Source organism: Ranitomeya imitator, chromosome 5 (assembly GCF_032444005.1).
Source record: "Ranitomeya imitator isolate aRanImi1 chromosome 5, aRanImi1.pri, whole genome shotgun sequence".
NCBI classification, from domain to species: domain Eukaryota; kingdom Metazoa; phylum Chordata; class Amphibia; order Anura; family Dendrobatidae; genus Ranitomeya; species Ranitomeya imitator.
The window spans coordinates 665946407-665973155 of record NC_091286.1 but is presented as its reverse complement, the minus strand read 5'-3'; the positions used below and the strand labels follow the sequence as shown (position 1 = coordinate 665973155).

General features: G+C 43.3%; 1 protein-coding gene and 1 long non-coding RNA gene across 2 annotated transcripts in view; one reads left to right on the top strand and one right to left on the bottom strand.

The window, feature by feature from the left end:
* LOC138638727 (cytochrome P450 2K1-like) overlaps positions 1–26749 on the top strand; it is a 58731-nt gene that overhangs the window by 17708 nt on the left and 14274 nt on the right. The gene's annotated exons all lie outside the window — the stretch shown is intronic.
* Positions 223–1008, bottom strand: LOC138680966 (uncharacterized). Its single transcript, XR_011321861.1, has 3 exons — positions 962–1008; positions 757–867; positions 223–345 (listed from the first exon to the last, which is right to left on the bottom strand). It is a non-coding gene; the product is annotated as an uncharacterized lncRNA (long non-coding RNA).

Here is a 26749-nt window from a genome sequence, read left to right as displayed (position 1 = left end):
CTCTCATCTTTTTAAGTGGTGGAACTTGCACTATTGCTGACTGACTAAATACTTTTTTGCCCCACTGTATATTCAAAAATGAATTTTCTGACACTTAGCTAGCAGCTGTAAGTAAATATGAGTATTACACAAAAGTGAGAATCGACTGTATTTCAAGTGAACAGATACCTTTTCTATTCTTGAAACATCGGCGTAACGAGTTTCCGCGTCTTTTAGGAGCATCGGGTTTCGCTGAAGTTGCAGGGTTCTTGACATCTATGATCTCCACGTCTGAACCCAGCGTATCGCGTGGTTCGGGAACACACCAGTTTTCAGCCATATCGTCAGATGTCTCCGTGTCAGTATCTGTATGAGAAATTGCGCGTAGTTCGTGTTTACATACAAAGGATTAAAGCAACTGATATAGTATAATATAGTTTTACGGTATAAACATATTTGCGGTGTAAATTAATATAGCAAGACTTATGCCGCTATATATTAATAATTCAGTATTATATTGGTGGCTACCGCTATTATTTGTTTTATTAATTTAATCATATATTTATTATGACATAATTTGTGTAATACAATAGTTAATAGATGCTATAGTTTTACGCCATAAACAGTATATATTAACATAGATAATATATATATATATATATATATATATATATATATTTAGCATTCTTACATGTGATACATGAAAGATAAATATCTTTGTACCGTGTTACAATGACATTTTTCCCTATCTAAAAGCAAAAAGGTGCTCCTAATTACCCATGATGAGATGAAGAGCAGGCCCATTATCGGCTATCGGCGCCACGGCTTCAATGCGCGCATAATTCTGCGTTATGAAATTATTGCGCCAATCGGGCGACATACACGGCTCTTAAATAAGAAAGAATGCATGAATATATAATACTTATAATATAATGACACAATCAGAATGAGTCAATACTCATACATTATACGCGTATAATACCTAATTGTGTGCTTGCAAGAAGGGGGCTGCATTGCTCGCGAGGGTATTGGGCTTCCATCTTAAATAAATAGGGGATAAGTTTTATCTATAACTGCTCCGCCAATAAATACAGTTTAAAACTACGTTACAAAAAATATGCTTTACAGGCATTGATAATATTAGACCGCAAATAAAACAGTAAACACTTACTTTTCAGAGAGTAGCGCAACTGTTCAGAGAGAAATTACCACCCACCGTGAACACACCTACAGGAAACCGCATTACACGGCACCCGTGACTAATTGCTCGCACATGTCAGATAACAATGGTTGTTATGACCCAGCCATAAGCCTTTCTATATTATGTCCCACAAATATTGCTTATACAGTAAAAACTATATTATACATCGCTACTAAATATGCAGTTAGCTTCCAGTATAACACTAACTTATTAAACAAATAACATCCTTAATTATGGTTTAGAGATGCATAGTTAAATATAATTAAGCATTTGCGAATAATAACACAACTGTCTTATATACTTACATTTAGAATAGCTCTGCTTTTTAACCTAGTCGGGCTTCTGGTGGATGTCTGTTGTCCTGTAGTGGGACAGTCAGCTGTATTTATCCTGAGTGTCAGAAAGCAACTCAGGTGTTAACACCCAGAAACACACCCAGTTACGCCACATCACACGCCTTCTGTTAACACCCAGAACACAGTCATACATGCAATTAATGCATGTATTAACTCGGTATTATACGCGTATAATGTACAGAGTATTGACTCATTCTGATTGTGTCATTATATTATAAGTATTATATATTCATGCATTCTTTCTTATTTAAGAGCCGTGTATGTCGCCCGATTGGCGCAATAATTTCATAACGCAGAATTATGCGCGCATTGAAGCCGTGGCGCCGATAGCCGATAATGGGCCTGCTCTTCATCTCATCATGGGTAATTAGGAGCACCTTTTTGCTTTTAGATAGGGAAAAATGCCATTGTAACACGGTACAAAGATATTTATCTTTCATGTATCACATGTAAGAATGCTAAATATATATATATTATCTATGTTAATATATACTGTTTATGGCGTAAAACTATAGCATCTATTAACTATTGTATTACACAAATTATGTCATAATAAATATATGATTAAATTAATAAAACAAATAATAGCGGTAGCCACCAATATAATACTGAATTATTAATATATAGCGGCATAAGTCTTGCTATATTAATTTACACCGCAAATATGTTTATACCGTAAAACTATATTATACTATATCAGTTGCTTTAATCCTTTGTATGTAAACACGAACTACGCGCAATTTCTCATACAGATACTGACACGGAGACATCTGACGATATGGCTGAAAACTGGTGTGTTCCCGAACCACGCGATACGCTGGGTTCAGACGTGGAGATCATAGATGTCAAGAACCCTGCAACTTCAGCGAAACCCGATGCTCCTAAAAGACGCGGCAACTCGTTACGCCGATGTTTCAAGAATAGAAAAGGTATCTGTTCACTTGAAATACAGTCGATTCTCACTTTTGTGTAATACTCATATTTACTTACAGCTGCTAGCTAACTGTCAGAAAATTCATTTTTGAATATATATATATATATATTCGTCTCACCGCTGCAGTTTTGTGTAGAAAATCAATTCTGTGTTCGCTAATCGTTATATTTTTACTTACACCCGCTAATCTAGTTGCCCGGAAAATACAGCTTGAAAAAGAGAATATTCCCGCCTCTGCGAGTTTGAGCATTGCGCCGCCCGTTAAACCAGGAGCTGATGTGGGACAATTCCCGCTTCATACTTGTAAGTATATATCTGGACTGCTCTATACAGGTTTATGTAAATATTGTTACAATGATTTCATGGGTACCTGTCCCCATTAACTTTTCAAATATTACGCATGATCATAGCTATGCGTCGCCGTTTAGCTTTTCCAATTTTGCGCCGTTTCGCGGCTAACCGCCACTTGTATCTTTTCTTTTAGATACGTCGCCTCTTCAGCAACGAGTTTTGCACCGGCGTAATTACGACGCTGAAGAGAATCAACCACAAAGAGCTAATACGGCGGTGCGAACAACATCTCTCTCGCCCATCTGTGTTGTGGATCGTGATGAATGCTACGCTGCACCAAAACAACCCGGGAATCCAAGCCCCAAGATTTCCCATCAGAAATATACGAACGTTTCAAGAGAGAAACGTGCAGCGCCGAACGCTAGGCCCCGCATAACTCGGCCCGCCAATAGCACAGGCGTCATACCACAAGTTACGCCTGAAAACAGAGAAATTGAACAGCTCTCCGAGGGTATGTGGTCACCCACAGAGCCCCTCAATATACCTGTGTGCCAGACTGTGCAATCTGCAGCTACTGCTCTTGCAGGCTCTTCTAGCGTTTTTGCCCCTGTATTACCTCTAAAGAAACGAGCCGTATCCCGACGCCGTGTAGGTAGAAAGCAGAAAGTTGCTGTACATACACCTTACACAGGTCGTCCTTCGTGGGATGCTGACCATGTCAAAATGTTTACTGACATGTCTGCGCAGTACGCTCAAAGCAAACTCGCACAGATGGAACTAAAATCTTTCTGCGATACATATGAAAGACTGTTAAATGCATGTCCAACACCTGACATTACCGAGGAGCTGCGTGCTTTCAAACTAAATCACCCCTGATAAATCTAACTAAAGTCTTTTAAATCACATACAATGGTTGTCATTTTTCATAATATGTGCGTGTTGTGTGTTGTGTGTATTTGTCAGGGTCCGTCCATTGTTCATCGTTTCGTTATCAGATTCCGCAAAGATGCATTTGTCATCATTATGCTGTTAGCTAACTTAAAATATGAGATGCTGTTTTATTGTGAGAAATAATTACACTGCCATGTAAATACACGCCTAAGGTATATGCAGAATTATAGATAGCGTCGCCAGCTGGGAAATTAATTGAGAAACGAGTCCAGTGGTAACGCGCCGCGAGCTGCAATAATTCAATATAAAATGACTATTTTCATCATGTGATAAAATAATGCAGAATTAAAGAAAGCTGGAATAATATATGTGGCTGTGTCAGCGCTAAAATAGAAAAATGTTAGTAATTCAATATAAAATGGCTATTTTCAGAATTTGACATTACCGCTTGCTATAGCGTTATTTTTATAAACATGTGTTATCCCCGAATCAAATTAACAATATCAAACATGTTGTGTTATAAAAGCATAAATAAAACTGATAGAAATGCACAAAGAGAAATGTTATCCCAGAATAATTAATATGATATTCTGCCATCTAGTGGCCGTGATGGGTAATTGGTTATGCTACACATTTCTCAAAGAAATGTCTTTGTAAGCCAACAACGAAATTTTACACAAAAAACAAGAAAAACAGTAATACATGTGCAGCAGTAACTTAAAATGTGTTCCCAGAATCAAATTACCAATATCAAACATGTTGTGTTATAAATGCATGAATAAAACTCATAGAAATGCACAAAGAGTGCAGAAGTGTTATTTCTATAAAGATATATTGCCCGGTTTCTTATGTATGTCCAGTTATTTTCAACAAAACAAGGATAGAGTCAAATTATAGACAGCACATCCAAAGTTTCTTACATGACAATCAAACAACAAAAACAAATGAAAGGTGTTATAAACCATGTGTAAAATAAATACACGACTAGGCTATATTTATAAACATGTGTTACCCCAGAATCAAGGCCACAATAACTTTTCTTTAAGCCGCTGACCCGCAGTTGGAACTAAAATCTTTCTGCGATACATATGAAAGACTGTTAAATGCGTGTCCAACACCTGACAATACCGAGGAGCTGCGTGCTTTCAAACTAATTCACCCCTGATAAATCTAACTAAAGTCTTTTAAATCACATACAATGGTTGTCATTTTTCATAATATGTGCGTGTTGTGTGCTGTGTGTATTTGTGTGTGTGTGTGTGAGTTCTGTATGTGTTGCGTGTTCTTTACAGAACCATAAACTTATAATAGCAAAATGTTGATGCCGACAGCCGCACACAGATGTATTTTTGCATTATTTCACAGTGCCTGATGAGTACCGGATGCATGGTTGGTTGAGAAGCGCCCGTGGGTGCAGAAGTGTTTGTGGCCCGCATATTAATAAAGCACAAAAAATCCCTGACCTATGTGGTCAGCATATTAATAAAGTGCAAAAAACATGATAACATAAGTCCTAAATGCCTAATAACCGCATATTAATAAAGTGCAAAAACATGATAACATAAGTCCTAAATGCCTAATAATCGCATATTAATCATAAATAAGTTCTAAATGTCTATTTCTTGTGTGTGTTGTATGTTAATAAAGTGCAAAAATCACTGACCTATGTGGCCCGCATATTAATAAAGTGCAAAAATCCCTGACCTATGTGGTCAACATATTAATAAAGTGCAAAAACATGATAACATAAGTCCTAAATGACTAATAACCGCATATTAATAAAGTGCAAAAAAAAAAAAATCCCTGACCTATGACAAAAAGCTAATATAATATAAACCAAAGATATAAAAAGAATGCTGAATTTTTACTAAACAGGTTGCTGCAGAATAAAAATGTCACAGCATGGAATAATAATGTTGAATTTATTTTCAAAGGATATTAGTAAGGCCGCGCACCAATAAATGATTTTACAATATTGTGCTATAAATCCCTTATAAATGAGAATGTGTTATAAATATCATATAAAAGTTGTGAAATTAATGTGTGATAAAATAATGTAGAATTAAAGAACGCCAAAATAATATCTGCGTATGCTGCAGCGCTAAAAGTTGTACATTTGTTTCTTACGTGTTTTGGTGCAGCCAAGAAGATTTTTTATGCAGATTTTATATAAAATGCGGGCGAAAATAGTTAATATTGGTGTATTTTCATACTTGTTCATCGTGTCGTTATCAGATACCACAATGATGCATTTGTCAGCATCATGCTGTTAGCTAACTTAAAATTTGAGCTGTTGTTTTATCGTGAGAAATAAATCTTTTTAAATTTTTTACAATATCGTGTCTTTGGTTTTACTTGTGTTGTAACATTGGGTCATATTATAACTTGTGTTGTGACATTGGTGCATATCGCTTCTGTGTATATAAGGCAGCCACAAGGAGAAAATCTGCTACAATGTGAATAAACACAACTTACAATGCCCTCAGTAGATAACCTTCAGGTACAATACATGTACAAACAAAAAAAGCTGCCTCTTCTGTTTGTGAAAATAAACATTTATGGGGTACGCAAATACAAGGATATAGGATTGCATACAGAAACACCAAAATGCCCCGCAGATAACCTTCAGGTACAATACATGTACAAAGAGAAAAGCTGCCTCTTCTGCTTGTGAAAATAAACATTTATTGGGTACGCAAATACAACAACAATTGACCTAGGTGTTATGAACCTCTGAACCGCAGTTAACCTAAACATTTAGGTAATGTTCACCATTTAGTTAGTGTTCACCATTTACAAAAACAAATAGACAGCTTTAAGTTCTCCACTATATGAATACACTGCAAATACCCACAGCAGATTCTCTGTTTGTGAAAATAAACATTTAGTTAATGTTCACCATAGTGTTCAGTAGAGACACATATAAACAGCTTTAAGTTCTCCACTATATGAATACACTGTGAATAAAACAAAAGCTTACAGAATCAAACTCGGGGATACGTATAAAATCTATTATAAAACAAATGAGAAAGGTGTTATAAACCACGTGTAAAATAAATACACGACTAGGCTATAATTATAAACATGTGTTATTCCACAAAATACGGGAATAATATCAAAACTACAACAAATTAAACTATATTAAACTATATCAAAAGGGGGAATCAAACAAGGAGGGACAGCTGGATACCAGCCGTCAGACAAGGGGAGGGGAGGGGTTACACACTTTGATACACTTTGATAGGGGGCGGGGCACCTGTCAGATTGAGTTTGACGAAACCTATGAATTATACACTACTGGCGCCAAACTGCTCTTGGACGGTTGGGAGAAGTTGCTCTTGGAGGACATTCTGGTACCATTCTTTATTCATGGCTGTGTTTTTAGGCAAGACTGTGAGTGAGCCGATTCCCTTGGCTGAGAAGCAACCCCACACATGAATGGTTTCAGGATGCTTTACAGTTGGCATGAGACAAGACTGGTGGTAGCGCTCACTTCTTCTTCTCTGAATAAGCTGTTTTCCAGATGTCCCAAACAATCGAAAAGGGGATTCATCAAAGAAAATGACTTTGCCCCAGTCCTCAGCAGTCCACTCCCTGTACCTTTTGCAGAATATCAGTCAGTCCCTGATGTTTTTTCTGGAGAGAAGTGGCTTCTTTGCTGCCCTCCTTGAAACCAGGCCTTGCTCAAAGATTCTCCGCCTCACGGTTTGTGCAGAAGCACTCACACCAGCCTGCTGCCATTCCTGAGCAAGCTCGGCACTGCTGGTAGTCCGATCCCGCAGCTGAAACAGTTTTAAGATATGGTCCTGGCGCTTGCTGGTCTTTCTTGGGTGCCCTGGAGCCTTTTTGACAACAATGGAAGCTCTCTCCTTGAAGTTCTTGATGATGCGATAGATTGTTGACTGAGGTGCAATCTTTGTAGCTGCGATACTCTTCCCTGTTAGGCCATTTTTGTGCAGTGCAATGATGGCTGCACATGTTTCTTTAGAGATAACCATGGTTAACTGAAGAGAAACAATGATACCAAGCACCAGCCTCCTTTTAAAGTGTCCAGTGATGTCATTCTTACTTAATCATGACTGATTGATCGCCAGCCCTGTCCTCATCAACACCCACACCTGTGTTAATGAATCAATCACTAAAACGATGTTAGCTGCTCCTTTTAAGGCAGGACTGCAATGATGTTGAAATGTGTTTTGGGGGTTAAGGTTCATTTTCTGGGCAAATATTGACTTTGCAAGTACAGTAATTGCTGTTAAGCTGATCACTCTGACATTCAGGAGTACATGCAAATTGCCATTAGAAAAAATGAAGCAGTAGACTTTGGAAAAATTAATATTTGTCTCATTCTCAAAATTTTTGTCCATGACTGTAGATTCTGTATTGGGTCTCCTTCATGTGTGCTGCCTGTAGCAGTAGGCCTCTGACACCGGCAGTTCTCCACTGTCTTTGAGTCAACTACCCGTATTAATATCCTCACATTTTCTGACAATAGTAATCTACAAAATTGACCTGCATGACACCTGAGTGTGGCTGAGCATCACTTTCAATTTTTTGGGGGGGTTTAATCACTTATATAGCGCCAATAATTCAAAATTTGCTTTACAGACATTACTGGCACTGTCATCATTCGGACTCACATTCTAAATTTACTATCTGTATGTCCCTTTCCTTTTGTCTGCCCTCATTCACACACAGAGGTCAACTCTGACACATGGTAAGGTTTTTAATATTAGACAGTGTCCTCATCAGAGCCACCTTGCCGACTATGGGATGGCTTTTATGCTATTTTGATCAAAAACAGTATTATTAGGAACTCTGTTATGTAAATGCAGTTTTGCATTTACTTATTTAGTTACAGCAGGTTTTTGCTCATTTTGTTTCTTGTAAGTTTTATATGTCTGTCTTTGTAGTGTGGGTAGAAAAATAATTACTGGGAGTAAACCCTTGTAAATACGGGTACAACACACAAACTCTTTGCAGATGCTGTCCTGGGTGGGGTTTTAACACAAGACTACAGCACTGCAAGATTGCTAATGTTTTCGCATTGACAACTGAAAGTTTCTGTGATTTAAAGGCTATCACTGCATTTAAAACTGTGGGCCTCACCTCTGTGTTGGGGAAAACCACTGTCAAGATTGTCTTCCAGCATGTTTTGATACTACAGCATGGGTGCATCCCTTTCTAGGGGACCAGCAACAGGCAAAATCTACCTTTGTATTTGTGGATAGAACACACTTGCGACCCAGTAGTCAGCTTGAGAGATGAGCTAATATTTCAATGTTTGGTTCGGATTACGTTCTCCAAATTTGCAATATTCGCTGACTAAGTAGTCAAATAATCGCCGAACATTGCCGATTGACATTCACGTCAACGGGAGGCAAAAACAAACGCATGCACAACACCTTATAACCTCCTGAAATGCTCCTAAAACACATCACATTAGGGGCAGACACCAGGAAAGTTGCCTCAATTCACCCACAGTACAGATTTAAGCATGGCATTGCAGCAATCTGCCAGGCATGAGGTAACAGAGTCTGGGACAGCATTTACAGATTTCAATTGAACATCACAGTAAGACGAGGTGGATGAGGGATCAGTTTAGGGCTAGGGTCTGATGCCACATGCAACACCTCTACCTGCTTTGACACTGAGCCACACTCAGGTGGCCCAAATATCAGTTTTCTAGACTACCATTGTCAGAAATATTTAAGGATGGTAACACGGGTAGTTGAGTCCAAGTAAGTGGAGGCCTGATGGTCTCGGAGGCCAACTGCAACAGGCAACACGTATTAAGGAGACCCAACCAGGAGTCTACATATTTTCAAAAAAAATGTTTCAGTCACCACCAAAGTAGCATCAATTTCACAACAGTAGAAATAGTATAACAGGCACCGACAGGTCTTCCAATACACCCAATACAGCAGATCGACACCCAAAAAAGAGTGTTCACATTTCCATGAATCATTGGAAGACACCATTAAAGTGACATCAATTTCACCACAATAAAAATAGTATAATAGGGACCGATCTATCACTATGCCCAAACCAGCATATGGACACCCAACTAGGAGTGTTCACATTTCCAAAAATTACTGACAGACACCACAAAAGCGGCATCAATTTCACCACAGTAGAAATAGTATAATAGGGACCGACAGGACTTTCACTACACCCAATAGAGCAGGTGGACATCCAACCAGGAGTGTTCACATTTCCAAAAACTACTGTCAGACACAAAAAAGTGGCATAAATTTCACCACAGTAGAAATAGTATAATAGGGACCGACAGTTCTTCCACTACACCCAAAGTGAGTTTAAACATTTCCATGAATTTTTGGCAGACTCCACAAAAGTGGTATGAATTTCACAACAGCAGATATAGTATAATAGTGACCGACAGTTCTTCTACTACATCCAATACCGCAGATGGACACTCAAAAAGGAGTGTTTACATTTCCATAAAATATTGGCAGACACCATTAAAGTGGCATGAATTTCACCACAATATAAATAGTATAATAGGGACCAATAGCTCTTCCACTGCACTCAATCCAGCAGATGGACACCCAACCAGGAGGGTTCACATTTCTAAAAATTACTCTCAGACACAAAAAAAGAGGCATAAATGTCACCACAGTAGAAATAGTATAATAGGGACCGACAGGTCTTCCACTACACCCAATGCAACAGATGGACAGCTAACCAGGAGTGTTCACATTTTAAAAACTGAGTGCAAGGCACCACCGAAGTGGAATAACTGTCGCGAGAATAGAAATAGTATATTTGGGACAGAGATGTCTTCCACTACAGCTAACCCAGCAGATGTAAACCAATCTTGACTGCTCACATTTCTATAAATCTTTGTTAACATCAACAGCACCCACAGTAGGCACAGAAGCCACACTAAACATGACCCAGAGTTCAGGTATGTGACATTAATGCATCACACTTAACCCTAGAACGCGTACCTGGGGCCTCGCAGGCCTGCTAGGTTACTTGTTTTCTATTATCTGTAAAACTACATTAGTTAGAATTTTGAAACTCAAGGTAATCCTCAGGTATGTAGTTGTTAGTAATATCCAGTTGTTCATATATTTTTATGTTATAGGCATCTCGTATAGCAACGCTTTTTTTGTGACTACCCCAGATTCACGTACCTGGGGCCTTTGAGGCCTGCTTTGGTTTACATGTACTCCTCAGTCTTTTTGTCTGTACTGTTGTTGGGGAAGAACTTATGACTCAGTCTTTATGACTATTGGTCGATGGCTGTTGCTGGGAAGAGTGTGGATTCTGCCTGACATGGTAATGTGATCCTGGAAGGGAGTTTCCCCTCACAAAGTAACGTGATTATGATGTCAGTACAGGTCCTTTAGTCCTAAATCCTAGTTGCTGGAGAGACTTTGGAGGAAGAAGTCAGCTTTCTTTGGTCTGTAAGTCTACGTTCACATTAGCGTCGCGTCGCCGTTGCGTCGGCGACGCAGCGGCGACGCATGGAAAAACGTTTTGCGACGCGTGCGTCGTTTTTGACGAAAATCGGACGCACAGAAAATGCTACATGTAGCGTTTTCTTGCGTCCGACGCTAGTGTCGGAAACGACGCACGTGGCGAAAAACGCCACCAAAACAACGCACGCGTCCCCCATGTTAAACATAGGGGCGCGTCGCCGCTGCGTCGCCGCTGCGTCGCCGACGCTACAGCGACGCACATTAGCGTAACGCTAATGTGAACGTAGCCTAACAAAGAACCTTTCTGAGCTCCAAAACCAGAGGCTTCTACTGCACTTACAAGATAGTGATCTGTTGAAGGTAAGAGTAGGGGGGCTGTACTTTACCCTAAGCACACAAACACTGACAAAGTCTTAGCACACACAGTGTATAGTGCACAAGCCTGATTGTAATCTTTATTTTTAACTTTTCATTTTAGTTTACTCACATCTAAGATTACAATGGCACAGTCTACATCAAGGGGATTGACTGTCCAAGAAATTGAGGCGATTATTTTCAATAGCGATGAAGACAATGACATTTCTTTGTCGGATGAAGAGTATATTCCACCAGCTAATGTATCGTCCAGCGATTCCTCAGATGATGAAGAAGTAATGGATCCAGCAGAATGTGCAAGTAGAACATCTAAAACAAATGTTTTTTGGAACAGTACTGCTGTGGCTCATGCACGCACCCCATCACATAACATTATTAGAGTTCCTCAAGGAGCTGTCGGAATTTCCCAATTCATGTCCAAAAAAGATGTTTTCAGTAAATTTGTTTCAGATGATATTGCAGATGAGGTAGTTTTGTGTACGAATGTGGAAGGTAAACGTATTGCTTCGGAAAAAAAAAAAACTTGGAAAAATTTAACTAAAGAGGAAGTATATGCCTATATTGGCCTTACTCTTCTGGCAGGGTCGACTAAATCATATGATGTGCCAATCAGAGAGTTATTTCTGAACCCATTTGCAGATCCACATTACAAAGCCACTATGTCCGTAGATAGATTTGAGGCTATTCAGAGATGCATTCGTTTTGATGAAAAGAGAACTCGGCCTGTGAGGTTGGCAACCGATAAATTAGCGCCTATTAGCTATATATGGAATCTTTTTATCAAGAACTGTTACAAACTTTACTATTCTAGCGAATATGTGACAGTGGACGAACAACTTCTTGCCTTTAGGGGACGCTGCAAATTTATCCAATATATGCCCAGTAAGGCTACTTTCACACTAGCGTTGTTTACTGTACGTCATGATGCGTCGTTTTGGAGAAAAAAACGCATCCTGCAAATGTGCCCCCAGGATGCGTTTTTTCTCCATAGACTTGCATTAGCAACGTATGGCCGTGCGACGGATGCGTCGTGTTTTGGCGGACCCTCGGCACAAAAAAAGTTACATGTAACGTTTTTTTGTGCGTCGAGTCCGCCATTTTTGAGCACGCATGTGCGGCCGAAACTCCGCCTCCTCCTCCCCGGAACTCTCAAAGGGCAGCGGATGCGTTGTAAAACTGCATCCGCTGCCCACGTTGTGCTACATTAACACACTGTCCGTCGGTACGTCGGGCCGACTGTTTGCGATGACCTGTACCGACAGACTAGTGTGAAAGTAGCCTAAGCCAGCTAAATACGGCATAAAAATTTTCTGGATGTGCGATTCAGCAACTTATTATGGGATGAATGGCATGATTTACTGTGGAAAAGAAGCTGACGCTCCAGTCCAGAAAGATCTATGTTCCATTATAGTGAAAACACTAGCTTTACCAATTTTCCATTCTGGAAAAAATATCACTATGGATAATTATTTTACTAATTTAGAACTGGCCAATTTTTTGCTTCAGAAACAACTAACACTTGTTGGTACAATGAGACCAAACCGCCGCGAAATTCCACCAATAATGAAGCACAATGCACAGCGACCAATCTACGAGAGTGTATTCGGTTTCTGCAATGAGGCAACAATGGTGTCCTATAAAGCCAAGAAAGAAAAATCTGTGATATTACTGAGCACAATGCATCACGATGAAAGTATTGACACCAATGACAGGAAACAAAAACCTGAAATTATACTTCATTATAATAAGACAAAAGGAGGTGTCGACAAGATGGACGAAATGATTACTGAATATTCATGTAAAAGGCAGACTAAACGTTGGCCTGTTGCCCTCTTTTCCAATATCCTTGATGTGTCAGCCCTCAATAGCTATATTGTTTATTGTCAAACTAATCCAGAATTCCATGCCAACAGGAAGGACAATAGACGTATATTTTTGACAGAACTTTGTTATGAACTTTTGATGCCTACTATGCTAGAGAGAAGCAGCACAAAATGCTTATCAAGGCAAATTACAGAGGCAATGATCCGATGTGGAATATGCTTTCAGGAACAGCCAGAGCAAAGAGAAAAAAAAAAGAAAGCGCTGCTATATTTGTCCAGCAAAGGAAGAAAGAAAATCGGAGCGTTTCTGTTCTACTTGCGGACAAAATGTATGCAGGGAACATTCTGAAGAAAAAATAATATGCAAGAATTGTCGGGGGAATATGTAAAGTGGAAAATAAATATTCCTGCACCAAGTTTGCTACAGACTTTATGTAAAAACTTTTTATAAGAAAAAATGTATCCATCATAAAAAATTGTACTGAGTGAATATATTGGGCGTGCCCGTTTAGTTACATTTTTGTTGTTTTATGTACATAATTTTTTTTGGGAATTATACACATCTTAGGCTATGTTCCAAGTAGCGCTGGGGTTCACCAGAATGGGATCCATAATGGATCTGACCTCCTGGTAACTCCAGCTAAGGCTGATGGAATGCCGGGATTCCACCAGCCTTAGCTGAGGTCACCAGGAGGTCAGATCCATTACGGATCCCCTCCTGGTGGACCCCAGCGCTAGTGGGAATGCATCCTTACTTTGCAAATTTAAAATAAACTTTGAAAAGTATTTTTATTTGAGTTATTCCATGTTATTTGCACACAGGCCTAAAAGGCCCCAGGTACGTGAATATGGGGTAGTCACAAAAAAAGCGTTGCTATACGAAATGCCTATAACATAAAAATATACGAACAACTGGAAATTACTAACAACTATATAGCTGAGGAATACCTAGAGTTCCAAAATTGTAACTAAAGTAGTTTTACAGAAAATAATAAAAAAGTAACCTGACAGGCCTGCGAGGCCCCAGGTACGCATTCTACCAGCCTTAGCCGGGGTCACCAGGAGGTCAAATCCATTACGAAATCCCGTCCAGGCGGACCCCAGAGCTAGAGGGAATGCATGCTTACTTTCAAATAACTTTGAAAAAAAAATTTTTTTGAGTTATTCCATGTTATTTGAAAACAGGCCTCAAAGGCCCTAGGTACGTAATAGTGTAGATTTCTATGGTATCGCATTCTAGGGTTAAAAATGCAATATCACCTAGTCTGTACAGTCTGCGATTGGGGTACAAAAGTCCTTGGAGATCCATGACTTGTTCATCTTAATGAAAGTTAGGCAGTCAATACTTTCAAGGGACAGCAGGCTGCACTTATCTGTCAGGACACCACCAGCAGCGCTAAAGACATGTTCTGAGAGAACGCTGGAAGCCGGGAACGATAAAACCTCCAAGGCATGTGAGGCGAGCTCAGGCCACTCATCAATTTTGGAAGACCAAAATGTGAAAGGTCCAAACCCTCCCTGATGGTATTGACATTCAGTTCTATAAACTCCTGCACCATCCACTCCATTCATTCACCACGTGTAAGACTTGGACTCTCTTGTGCTGCTGCACGAGTTGGTCTTAAAAAGTGTCAAAGGACTCACAGAAATTGCTTCTTCCACTTCCACTGCTGCTGCTGTTGCGAATGTTTGACGAATTGACGTGTTACAGGTTGGATGTCTACAGCTGTGATTTGAACTTTGTGCTTTATTGCTGTCTTGGAGAAAAGCTATCATAAGGTTGTGTAAAAACTTGTTTTGATACTCCAGCATTCATAGGTCTCTTTCTAGGGCGGGAATTATCTGGCAAAATTTGGTTTTATAATGTGTATCTAATTAAGTCAGCATTATTCCTAATCATAACTATACAGGGATCATGTTGCAGATAGTGCAGCAAGAAGGCACTCATATGTCTCTGGCTGTCTTCTGGACAAGTAGTAATCCAGTGCAATAAACGGAAGAGCAGTATACCTAATTGAGGTGACCTTCAGTCAGAGGGAGCAAATAAAGAAAGAAATCATCAAGTGCATTAACACAAATGGCAATATGCCTATTCCCAGTGCCCGTCAGCCAGGAGCAGCAACTAAGGGTAATGTATTAAATACATCATCATGAAGGGCAATATGCCTATCCCCGATGATTTGGACCCAGCAAGAGCAGTTAACAGAGAATGTCTGCTGAACTGCCGCATGACCAGCTCTATCCTCTCCTAGTGTATCCTCACCCATCCCCTGTAGACTGTGAGCCCTCGCGGCCAGGGTCATCTCTCCTTCTGTACATGTGTGTGCCTTGCATTGCTCATGTTTATTGTGCTTGTCTGTATTTGCCCCTTCTCACATGTAAAGCGCCATGGAATAAATGGCGCTATATAAATGTATAATAACAATAATAACAATAATAATAATAATATGCCAAGCTCAACCATAAGGTTCAAGCCCATGCTGTGTTGGTAGCTGGGTAACAATGAGGCTTATTTCCTCCACCCCCTCTCGCCAACCCCAAACAACAGAGAGGGGAGGATTATCATTTTCATCGAATAGTTGCTCACCTATCACCTCTCCCTCCTCCATTTATTCCTCGGATATTGCACCTTCGATAACAGTTTGACTGTTATCACCAGCCTTCCTCGATTGCAGTAATCAACCCTCCCTTGGCACCCGCCTGTGTGATGACAGTATTGAACTTACAGAAAAAGTTAGCCTTTCCGCATCATGCTCTGCTTCCTCCTTTTTCTTCTGGGACCACTGTCTCCTTCTGCAGGCTATACAAAGTCTGCTCCAGCATATAGATGCCTGAAATAGTGATGCTGATTATGGCGTCATCAGCACTAGTGATCTTAGTAGCCATTTTGATACTGTGCAGAAGGGTGCAGAGGTCCTTAATCTGTGCCCACTCTGTAAACGTGATATGCGCCGCATCCATACTGCGTTGGTCCAAGCTATATGACTTGACATGCTGCGGCAGATCTTGTTGCTGTTTCCACAGTCACTGTAACATATGCAGAGTGGAATTTCACCATGTCGTCACATCGCATATCAACCTGTTAACTGGCATGGACAAAGACCTCTGTATTGATACAAGTCAATGAGAAGAGGGGTGTGAATGGTGGAAATGAGCACGCAGTGTTAGGGCATGTTTCCACGTTCAGGAAACGCTTTGTGTTTGACACTGCGTGCTTGACGCTGCGTAGAGTCGCAGCATCAAACACGCAGCGTCCAGATGTTACAGCATAGTGGAGGGGATTTCATGAAATCCCATCTCCACTATGCATTAAAAGACGCATGCGGCATACCCGTGGAAACAGGCATGCGGCGTGTCTCTTAAGAAAGCAGCATGTCCTTACAATGCTGAAACAACGCAAGGACAACGCAGGTGACCTGCCAGTGACCTCAGGTGCTGATTTGGTCAGGATTTTACCTGAATAAAATCCTGACCAAATCCTGATGCAATCCTGAACGTGCAAACATACCCTTAGAGTTGGAGGACTGCGCTAAAATAAAATAAACAATAAAGCACAATCGCAACTCGGGGTCCACTGTGCAGAGATGGAAAACTGCTGCTAGTGAATAACAACGGAATGCCCAACGAGCGATCACCCACTCACAGAGACGAAAGAGATGCTCTGCAACTGAGCTGTGTCACTTCTGTTCAGACTGCAGAAAAAAAAATGGCTCAACACCCTTCTTCCCTTCTTCTGAGATGCATTTAACTCATTATTGGCCAGTTGTACTGTTATGATCCGGTGACCTTGGAGCCTCATGAAACTTTCTCTGGAGTAGGTGTAACCTGTACTGACCGCAAATCCTGAACTGACACCGCAACTAGAAGTAGCCGTGGGGTGTGCCTAACAAACCCTAGACACCTCGACACAGCCGGAGGACTAAATACCCCTATAGATGGAAATAGGAATTCTACCTTGCCTCAGAGCAGAACCCCAAAGGATAGGCAGCCCCCCACAAATATTGACTGTGAGAAGGAGAGGAAAGACACACGCAGGCAGAAAACAGGATTTAGCAAAAGAGGCCACTCTAGCTAAAAAAGGATAGGACAGAATACTAAGCGGTCAGTATTAAAACCCTTCCAAAAATATCCGGTGGTTGTAGGTGGTAATGCAGTTGTCCCTGGATTGCAGTCCTGGTCAGGTGTACCTGCTGATTGCAGTTCTGACTGGGGTATTTAGGTTTGAAGGATTCATTAGTCCTTGCCAGTTGTCCATGGTTGTTGGGAGGTTTTATACCTCTGTCTGGTTCCTCCTGCCTTGCTGCCAAATCAGCAAAGATAAGTGTCTGGTTTTGTTTCTGTGGCACACAGGCTGTGTGCTTGATAATTCAGTGCTATTCATTTGTTTTTTCTTGTCCAGTTCAGATTGTGTCAGTATTTTCTCAGTCTTGTTGGATTCTCAGGAGTTGCAGATATACGTTCCACGTCTTTAGTTAGATGGTGGAATTTTTTGTATTATCTGTTGTGGATATTTTTGGAAGGGTTTTAATACTGACCGCTTAGTATTCTGTCCTATCCTATCCTTTTTAGCTAGAGTGGCCTCTTTTGCTAAATCCTGTTTTCTGCCTGCGTGTGTCTTTCCTCTACTTCTCACAGTCAATATTTGTGGGGAGCTGCCTATCCTTTGGGGTTCTGCTCTGAGGCAAGGTAGAATTCCTATTTCCATCTATAGGGGTATTTAGTCCTCCGGCTATGTCGAGGTGTCTAGGGTTTGTTAGGCACACCCCACGGCTACTTCTACTTGCGGTGTCAGTTCAGGATTTGTGGTCAGTACAGGTTCCACCTACTCCAGAGAAAGTTTCATGCGGCTCCAAGGTCACCGGATCATAACAGGTTTGCAGGTGTCACATTGCATTTGCAGAGCCCCTAATGTACCTAAACAGTAGAAACCACCCACAACTGACCCCATATTGGAAACTAGACCCCCAAGGAACTTATCTAGATGTGTTGTGAAAACTTTGAACCCCAAAGTGTTTCACTGCAGTTTATAACGCAGAGCGGAGAAAATAAAAAATCCTTTTTTTCCCACAAAAATTATTTTTTAGCCCCAAAAGTTGTTGTCCAATGTGTCCTGAGTATGCTGATACCCCATATGTTGGGGTAAACCCCTGTTTGGACGCATGGAAGAGCTCGGAAGGGAAGGAGCGCTGTTTTACTTTTTCAACGCAGAATTGGCTGGAATTGAGATAGGACGCCATGTTGCGTTTGTATAACTGAAACCCTAATCCAAACACACCCTTAACCCTAATCCCAATGGTAACCCTAACCACACCCCTAACCCTGACACACCCCTAACCCTAACCCTATTCTCAACCGTAAATGTAATCCAAACCCTAACCCTGAGCGCCGCGGTGATCGGGTGCGGGTGTCAGCTGTATATGACAGCTGACACCCTGCAGTAATGCCCACGATCGGTGCTAGCGCCGATTGCGGGCAATTAACCCCTCTGATGCTGCTGTCAGTAGTGACAGCGGCATAGAGGGGGATCGCGCAGAGACGGGGGTTCCCTGCGCTCTCCTTCCGGAGCAACGCGATGCGATAGCATTGCTCCGGTGATCCTGAAGGAGTCCCCGGATCCAAGATGGCCACGGGATTACTTCTAGGTCACGAAGTGAGGTGGCTAGCCGGCGCATGCTCAGAGCAGGCGCCGGAAAGCCTCCTGCACTGCCTGTCAGATCGCTGATCTGACATAGTGCTATGCAAAGTGTCAGATCAGCGATCTGGTGAAATATAGTGATGTCCCACCCTGGGACAATGCTAGAAAGTAAAAAAAAAAATTCCCAAATAAAGATAAAAAAAAATTCCCAAGAAATCCATTTATTTATGTAAATAAAAAAAAACAATAAAAGTACACATATTAGGTATCGCCCCGTCCGTAACGACCCTCTCTATAAAACTATCCCACTAGTTAACCCCTTCAGTGAACACCGCAAAAAAATAAGTAAAAAACGAGGCAAAAAACAACGCTTTATTATCATACAGGCGAACAAAAATTGGAATAACACGCGATCAAAAAAACGGATATAAATAAACATGGTACCGCTGAAAACTTCATCTTGTCCCGCAAAAAAAAAGCTACCATACAGCATCATCAGCAGAAAAATAAAAAAGTTATAGCTCTCTGAATAAAGCGATGCAAAAACAATTATTTTTTATATAAAATAGTTTTTATTGTGTAAAAGCGCCAAAACATTTAAAAAAATGATATAAATAAGGTATCGCTGTAATCGTAGTGACCTGCAGAATAAAGCTGCTTTTTCAATTTTACCACACGTGGAACGGTATAAGCGCCCCCCTAAAAGAAATTCAGGAATTGCTGGTTTTTGTTCATTCTGTGTTAGGGCTAGCGGAACGCACCGAGTAAATATAGATGTTTTTATTGTTATTGGTGCGTTCGCAGCCCGGGGTCCACCGTGCAGGAGAACCTGCTGCTACCGAATGGTGGCACTATATGGCAGTATAGACTATCTCAGTTAATTCACCGAGTAGCCGTGAAAGCAAAGCACTGTGCCCTGTTAGACTTCACAGAGGCACAGGCTAACTGCCCAAACAGAGAGCAGTCAGTGGTCACGCATGCACACAAAAATCCTCGCCGGAGGTGCCAGCATTCTAGGGGCTTATTTCAGCCAGGTCCCTGAATACATACACACACAAACTCCTCGCCAGAGGTGCCAGCATTCTATGGGCTTATTTCAGCCAGGTCCCTGAACCCACTCTTACGTGACCACACTGGCGCAAAGCACATAACATAGAACAATAATAGCGCATGGCCATGCGGCCATGCGAGTCTTAAATAGTTGCAGCACGTGCAGGACCTTCCTAGAAGGACCAATGAGAGGCTATCCCAAAGCCAGAGTACCTACAGGACCTTCCTGAAAGGACCAATGGACTTAGCTGCAGTATCTGACCATGTGACCCTTGATCTCCACTGAGAGATCTTACTCTGGGCATGCTCAGAACGAGAAAAGCAGGACTTAGTCCCAGAAGCGTCTGCTCGCCGCTGCCCAGCATTGGCTTCAATGGCAGAAGCAGGAAAAGCAGCAGTAACTCTTTGTACAGAGTGGGACTGAGCAAGACGCTGGGACTGATGTCTCTGCTGAGCAGGCTCCACTGCGGCAAGACAAGAATGGGAGACTGCAGCGGAGATGGCCTGAGATTCCCCCCTGTGCAGAGGCGGGAACTCGACCCCTAACATTACCCCCCCAAGGGCCCCCCTCCTTGGGCCTCGCTACGTTTGAAGGCAGCAATGAGCTGCGGAGCCCAAATGTGCTCAGCAGGCTCCCAGGACCTATCCTTAGGACCGTAACCCTTCCAGTACATCCAAAAAAATTTTTTTTGCCACGAACCACCTTGCACCCCAAAATAGCGTTCACCTCGTAATCGTCCGTAGACGAACCCGATGTCCCAGCAGATGACTCAGAAAACCGGGACATGTATACGGGCTTAAGGAGGGACACATGAAAGGTGTCAGTGATACCTAGGTGTGGAAGAAGGGCTAGACGGTAGACCACAGGATTAACCTGTTCGACGACCTTGAAGGGACCCAAGTAGCGAGTAGCAAACTTAGTGTGGCTCTCCGCTCGTAACATCAGGCTGCGTGTTGAGTCCACTAAGTCGCCAGGAGCAAAGGTCGGGGCAGGGCGCCGATGTGCATCGGCGGAGGACCTCATCCTCTCCTTGGAGGTCCGAATGGCATCCTGAGTGCGATCCCAAATGTCTCGTGCCTCCACTGCCCAGTCTGCCACCCTGGAGTCAGCAGAGGACACGGGCATAGGCACAGGAACCCGCGGATGCTGGCCGTAATTAAGGAGGAAGGGAGTCTGACCGGTGGAGTCGGCTGCAGTGTTGTTAAGGGCAAACTCTGCCCACGGTAACAAGGATGCCCAGTCATCCTGCCTGGCAGAAACAAAATGTCATAAATAAGTGACCATAGTCTGATTGGCTCTCTCAACCAACCCATTCATCTCGGGATGACAAGCCGAGGAGAGATTTAACTTAATACTGAGTTGACGACAAAGCTCCCTCCAGAATCGAGACGCAAACTGGGGACCCCGGTCACTGACAATCTTGTCCGGCATACGATGTAAGCAAAAGATATGCTTAATGAACAAGGCTGCCAGAGCCCGTGCAGAAGGTAGCCGTGGAAGAGGCACCAAATGAACCATTTTGGAAATATGGTCGGTGATCACCCAGATAATGGTGCAGCTACGAGACTTGGGTAAGCCCACCACAGAGTCCATCCCGACCATCTCCCAGGGCCTGTCCACCACCGGCAGAGGGTAAAGCAAACCAGCTGACCGTTGCCGAGGGGACTTGCTCTTGGCGCAAGAGACACACGCCCGAACGTATTCTGCGACATCATGAGTCATATGCGGCCACCAGTATGTCCTCGCCAGTAACTCAGATGTCCTTTTGGTACCAAAATGTCCACCCACCCTGGATGAGTGTGTCCAAAAGAGAACCTCCGGTCACAAACTGGATGGTACAAAAGTCTTGCCCGGAGGCACAGACTCTAGCGAAACCGGGGCCACAGTTCTCAGGCTCTCGGTGGGGACAATAAGCCGAGGCTCCTCTTCCTTCTCCACAGATGACACAACGGAGCGAGAGAGCGCGTCGACCCAAATGTTCTTCTCCCCAGAAAGAAAATGGAGGGTGAAATGAAACCGGGAGAAGAACAAGTACCATGTGGCCTGGCGAGAATTTAACCGATGGGCTGTCTGCAGGTACACCAAATTTTTATGATCTGTGAAGACTTGGAAGGGAAAACGAGCTCCCTCCAAGAGATGTCTCCACTCCGAGAAAGCCAAGTTCATGGCTAGCAAGTCCCTGTCCCCGATTAAATAATTCCTCTCTGCTGGTGAGAAGGTCTTAGAAAATAAAAAGCAAGGATGCTTCCGACCTTGAGCATCCTTTTGGAAGAGGACTGCTCCAGCACCAACAGATGAGGCATCCACCTCCATGATAAATGGCTTATCTACATCGGGGCAATGTAGAATGGGAGCGCTAGCGAAGTGTGACTTTATGGCGTTAAAGGCCTTGGAGACCTCCCCAGACCACAATTTGGGATTTTCCCCCTTCCTGGTGAGGGCAACCAAGGGAGCTACCAAAGTTCAGAAGTGCGGAATGAACTGGCGATAATAATTAATGAACCCCTTAAAGCGCTGCACTGCTTTAAGAGAATGGGGTTCCTGCCAGTCCATCACAGTCTGTAGTTTGGCAGGATCCATAGCCAATCCCTGGGCAGAGATGATATAGCCTAGGAAAGGTAAGGACTCCTGCTCGAACATACACTTCTCCAAATTGGCATAGAGGGAGTTTGCCCGTAGGAGGTCGAAGACTTTGCAAACATCTCTCCGATGGGAGTCAATATCTGGAGAGTAGATGAGAATATCATCCAGATAGACTATGACCGAGGTGGAGAGCATATCCCGGATGATGTCGTTCACAAAGTCTTGGAAAACGGCTGGGGCATTACAGAGCCCGAAGGGCGTCACCAGATATTGATAGTGCCCATCCCTGGTGTTAAAAGCCATCTTCCATTCGTCCCCCTCACGTATGCGAATCAGGTTGTAAGCACCCCGCAGATCTAATTTAGTAAATACCCTTGCTCCCCGAAGCCTATCGAACAGCTCCAATATCAAGGGCAAAGGATACTTATTCTTAACGGTGATGGTGTGAAGACCCCTGTAGTCTATGCATGGACGCAAATCCCCATTCTTCTTCTGCACGAAGAAGAACCCTGCCCCAGCAGGTGACACTGACTTCCTAATGAATCCTCTTGCCAGGTTTTCCTGGATGTACTGTGACATTGCCTCCGTCTCCGGGAGAGATAACGGATAGACTCAACCCCGGGGAGGCTCAGCACCAGGCAAGAGATCAATAGGACAGTCATAGGGGCGATGGGGCGGAAGGGTCTCTGCCGCCTTTTTGGAAAACACATCTGCATAAGACCAATATTGCTTGGGGAGAGAGGATAGATCTGCGGGTACCTCTGTAGTAGCAACCTGAACGCACTCCCTCTGACACCTACCCCCACAAGATTCACCACATCCCAGAATTCTGCCTGAGGACCACTCGATATGAGGAGAGTTGTACTGTAGCCAAGGTACCTCATCAATTCCCTCAGGAATGACGAGCAGAGATATAATCTCCTGATGGGATGGCGACATGGATAGAGTAAAAGGGATGGTCTGGTGTGTTATCTGTGAGGGCAGTGTCGACCCATTCACCACTCGTACCGTTACTGGTTGAGCTAGCATAACCAGGGGTATTGCGTGACATTGGGCGAAGGCAGAAGACATAAAATTGCCCTCCGCCCCAGAATCCATGCAGAGCTCTACCGAGTGGGAGGATGAGCCTATAATAATTGTCCCCTTAAAGGACAATTGGGAGGCAAACGTCACCGTGTCTAGTGTACCTCCACCTACTACCACTAGATGCTGACGTTTCCTCGACCGCTGGAGATATCTGGTGGCAAGACGTTCTGACTGCTGGCAAACATGACAGACCTTAAGTGCACAAGCGGTCCGGGACTTAGATCCCGCTCGTGACACTTCCATGGCTTCATGTGACTCAGGAACCAGGACCAGAGATTCCAGAGGTTTGGCGAAGGTAGGAGCCAGCCGAAACCTCTGCCTACACTGGGCTCGCTCTAACCTCCGCTCGTTAAAATGGAGGTCAATATGAGTAGAGACAGTTATTAACTCCTCCAGTGTGGCAGGAATCTCCCTAGTGGCTAGAGCGTCCTTCACGTGATCAGCCAGCCCCCTCCAAAATATGGGGATAAGGGCTTTATCCGACCACTCCAGCTCAGAAGAAGAAAAAGGGCGGAAGTGGACGGCAAAATGGCTGACCAAGGACTCACCCTGAGTTAATGCCAGCAGTTGGAGCGCCGTATCATGGGTGACTTGAGGTCCTAAAAAGTCCTGTTTCAGAGTGCTCAGGAACAGTGGAGCACTCTGCACCACATGATCGCTACGCTCCCACAGCGGTGAAGCCCATTCCAAGGCCCTGTCCGACAAGAGAGAGACACAATAAATCCCACCTTAGCCCGCTCTGTGGGAAAACATGCAGCCAGGAGCTCGAGGTGAATAGAGCACTGACTCACGAATCCCCTACAAGATTTGCTATCTCCAGAAAATTTTTCTGGCAGTGGGAGGTGAGATAATGTCGGAACAGGGGTGGCAGTGGACAATGTTGCTGCAGCCACGCTAGCAGCCAGTACAGCAACTGCGGTAACATCCACAGCTGAGGTTGAGCTCTCGAGAGACATACCATCCAGCTTCTGGATATACCGCAAGGATTGCTGAATATCTGCCATTTACTAGCCAGACCCTGGCACTAGTAATCTGTTAGGGCTAGCGGAATGCACCGAGTAAATATAGATGTTTTTATTGTTATTGGTGCGTTCGCAGCCCGGGGTCCACCGTGCAGGAGAACCTGCTGCTAGCAAACGGTGGCACTATATGGTGGTATAGAATAACTCAGTTAATTCACCGAGTAGCCGTGATAGCAAAGCACTGTGCCCTGTTAGACTTCACAGAGGCACAGGCTATCTGCCCAAACAGAGAGCAGTCAGTGGTCACGCATGCAAACAAAAATCCTCGCCGGAGGTGCCAGCATTCAGGGGCTTATTTCAGCCGGGTCCCTGAACACACTCTTACGTGACCACACTGGCGCAAAGCACATAACATGGAACAATACTAGCGCATGGCCGTGCGGCCATGCGAGTCTTAAATAGTTGCAGCACGTGCAGGACCTTCCTAGAAGGACCAATGAGAGGCTACCACAAAGCCAGAGTACCTACAGGACCTTCCTGAAAGGACCAATGGACTTATCTGCAGTATCTGACCATGTGACCCTCGATCTCCACTGAGAGATCTTACTCTGATCATGCTCAGAACAAGAAAAGCAGGACTTAGCCCCAGAAGCGTCTGCTCACCGCTGCCCAGCACTGGCTTCAATGGAAGAAGCAGGAAAAGCAGCAGTAACTCTTTGTACAGAGTGGGACTGAGCAAGACGCTGGGACTGACGTCTCCACTGAGCAGGCTCCACTGCAGCAGGAGAAGAATGTGAGACCGCAACGGAGATGGCCCGAGTTTCCCCCTGTGCAGAGGCGGGAACGCGACTCCTAACATTGTGCCTCCCAAAAATCGGAATAAAAAGCGATCAAAAAATGTCATGTGCCTGAAAATGGGACCAATGAAAACGTCAACTTGTCCTGCAAAAAACAAGACCCCACATGACTCAGTGGGCCAAAATATGGATAAATTATAACTCTCAAAATGTGGTGTTGCAAAAACTATTTTTTGCAATAAAAAGCGTCTTTTAGTGTGTGACGGCTGCCAATCATAAAAATCCGCCAAAAAATTATATAAAAGTAAATCAAACCCCCCTTCATCACCCCCTTAGTTAGGGAAAAATAATAAAATGTTAAAAAATTTATTTTTTTCCATTTTCCCATTAGGGTTAGGGTTAGGGCTAGGGTTAGGGCTAGTGTTGGGGTTAGGGCTAGGGTTAGGGTTATGGTTAGGGATAGGGCTAGGGTTAGGGCTAGGGTTGGGTTTAAGGCTAGGATTAGGGTCAGGGTTAGGGCTAGGGTTAGGGCTAGGGTTAGGGTTAGAGCTAGGGTTAGGGTTAGGGCTAGGGTTAGGGCTAGGGTTGGGGTTAGGGTTGGGGCTAAAGTTATGGTTAGGGTTAGGGTTGTGTCTAAAGTTAAGGTTGGGGCTAAAGTTAGGGTTGGGGCTAAAGTTAGGGTTTGGATCACATTTACGGTTGGGATTAGGGTTGGGATTAGGGTTAGGGGTGTGGTTAGGGTTATGGTTGGGATTAGGGTTAGGGGTGTGTTTGGGTTAGGGTTTCAGTTAGAATTGGGGGGTTTCTACTGTTTATGCACATCAGGGGCTCTCCAAACGTGACATGGCATTCGATCTCAATTCCAGCCAATTCTGCGTTGAAAGACTAAAACAGTGCTCCTTCCCTTCCGAGCTCTCCCGTGCACCCAAATAGGGGTTTACCCCAACATATGGAGTATCAGCGTACTCAGGACAAATTGGTCAACAAATTTTGAGGTCCAATTTCTCCTGTCACCCTTGGGAAAATACAAAACCAGGGGCTAAAAAATAATTTTTGTGGAAAAAAAATGATTTTTTATTTTCACGGCTCTGCGTTATAAACTGTAGTGGAACACTTGGGCTTTCAAAGTTCTCACAACACATCTAGATGAGTTCCTTGGGGCATCTAGTTTCCAATATAGGGTTACTTGTGAGGGGTTTCTACTGTTTAGGTACATCAGGGTCTCTGCAAATGCAACGTGACGCCTGCAGACCAATCCATCTAAGTCTGCATTCCAAACGCCGCTCTGTCCCTTCCAAGCTCTGCCATGCGCCCAAACAGTGGTTCCCCCCACATAT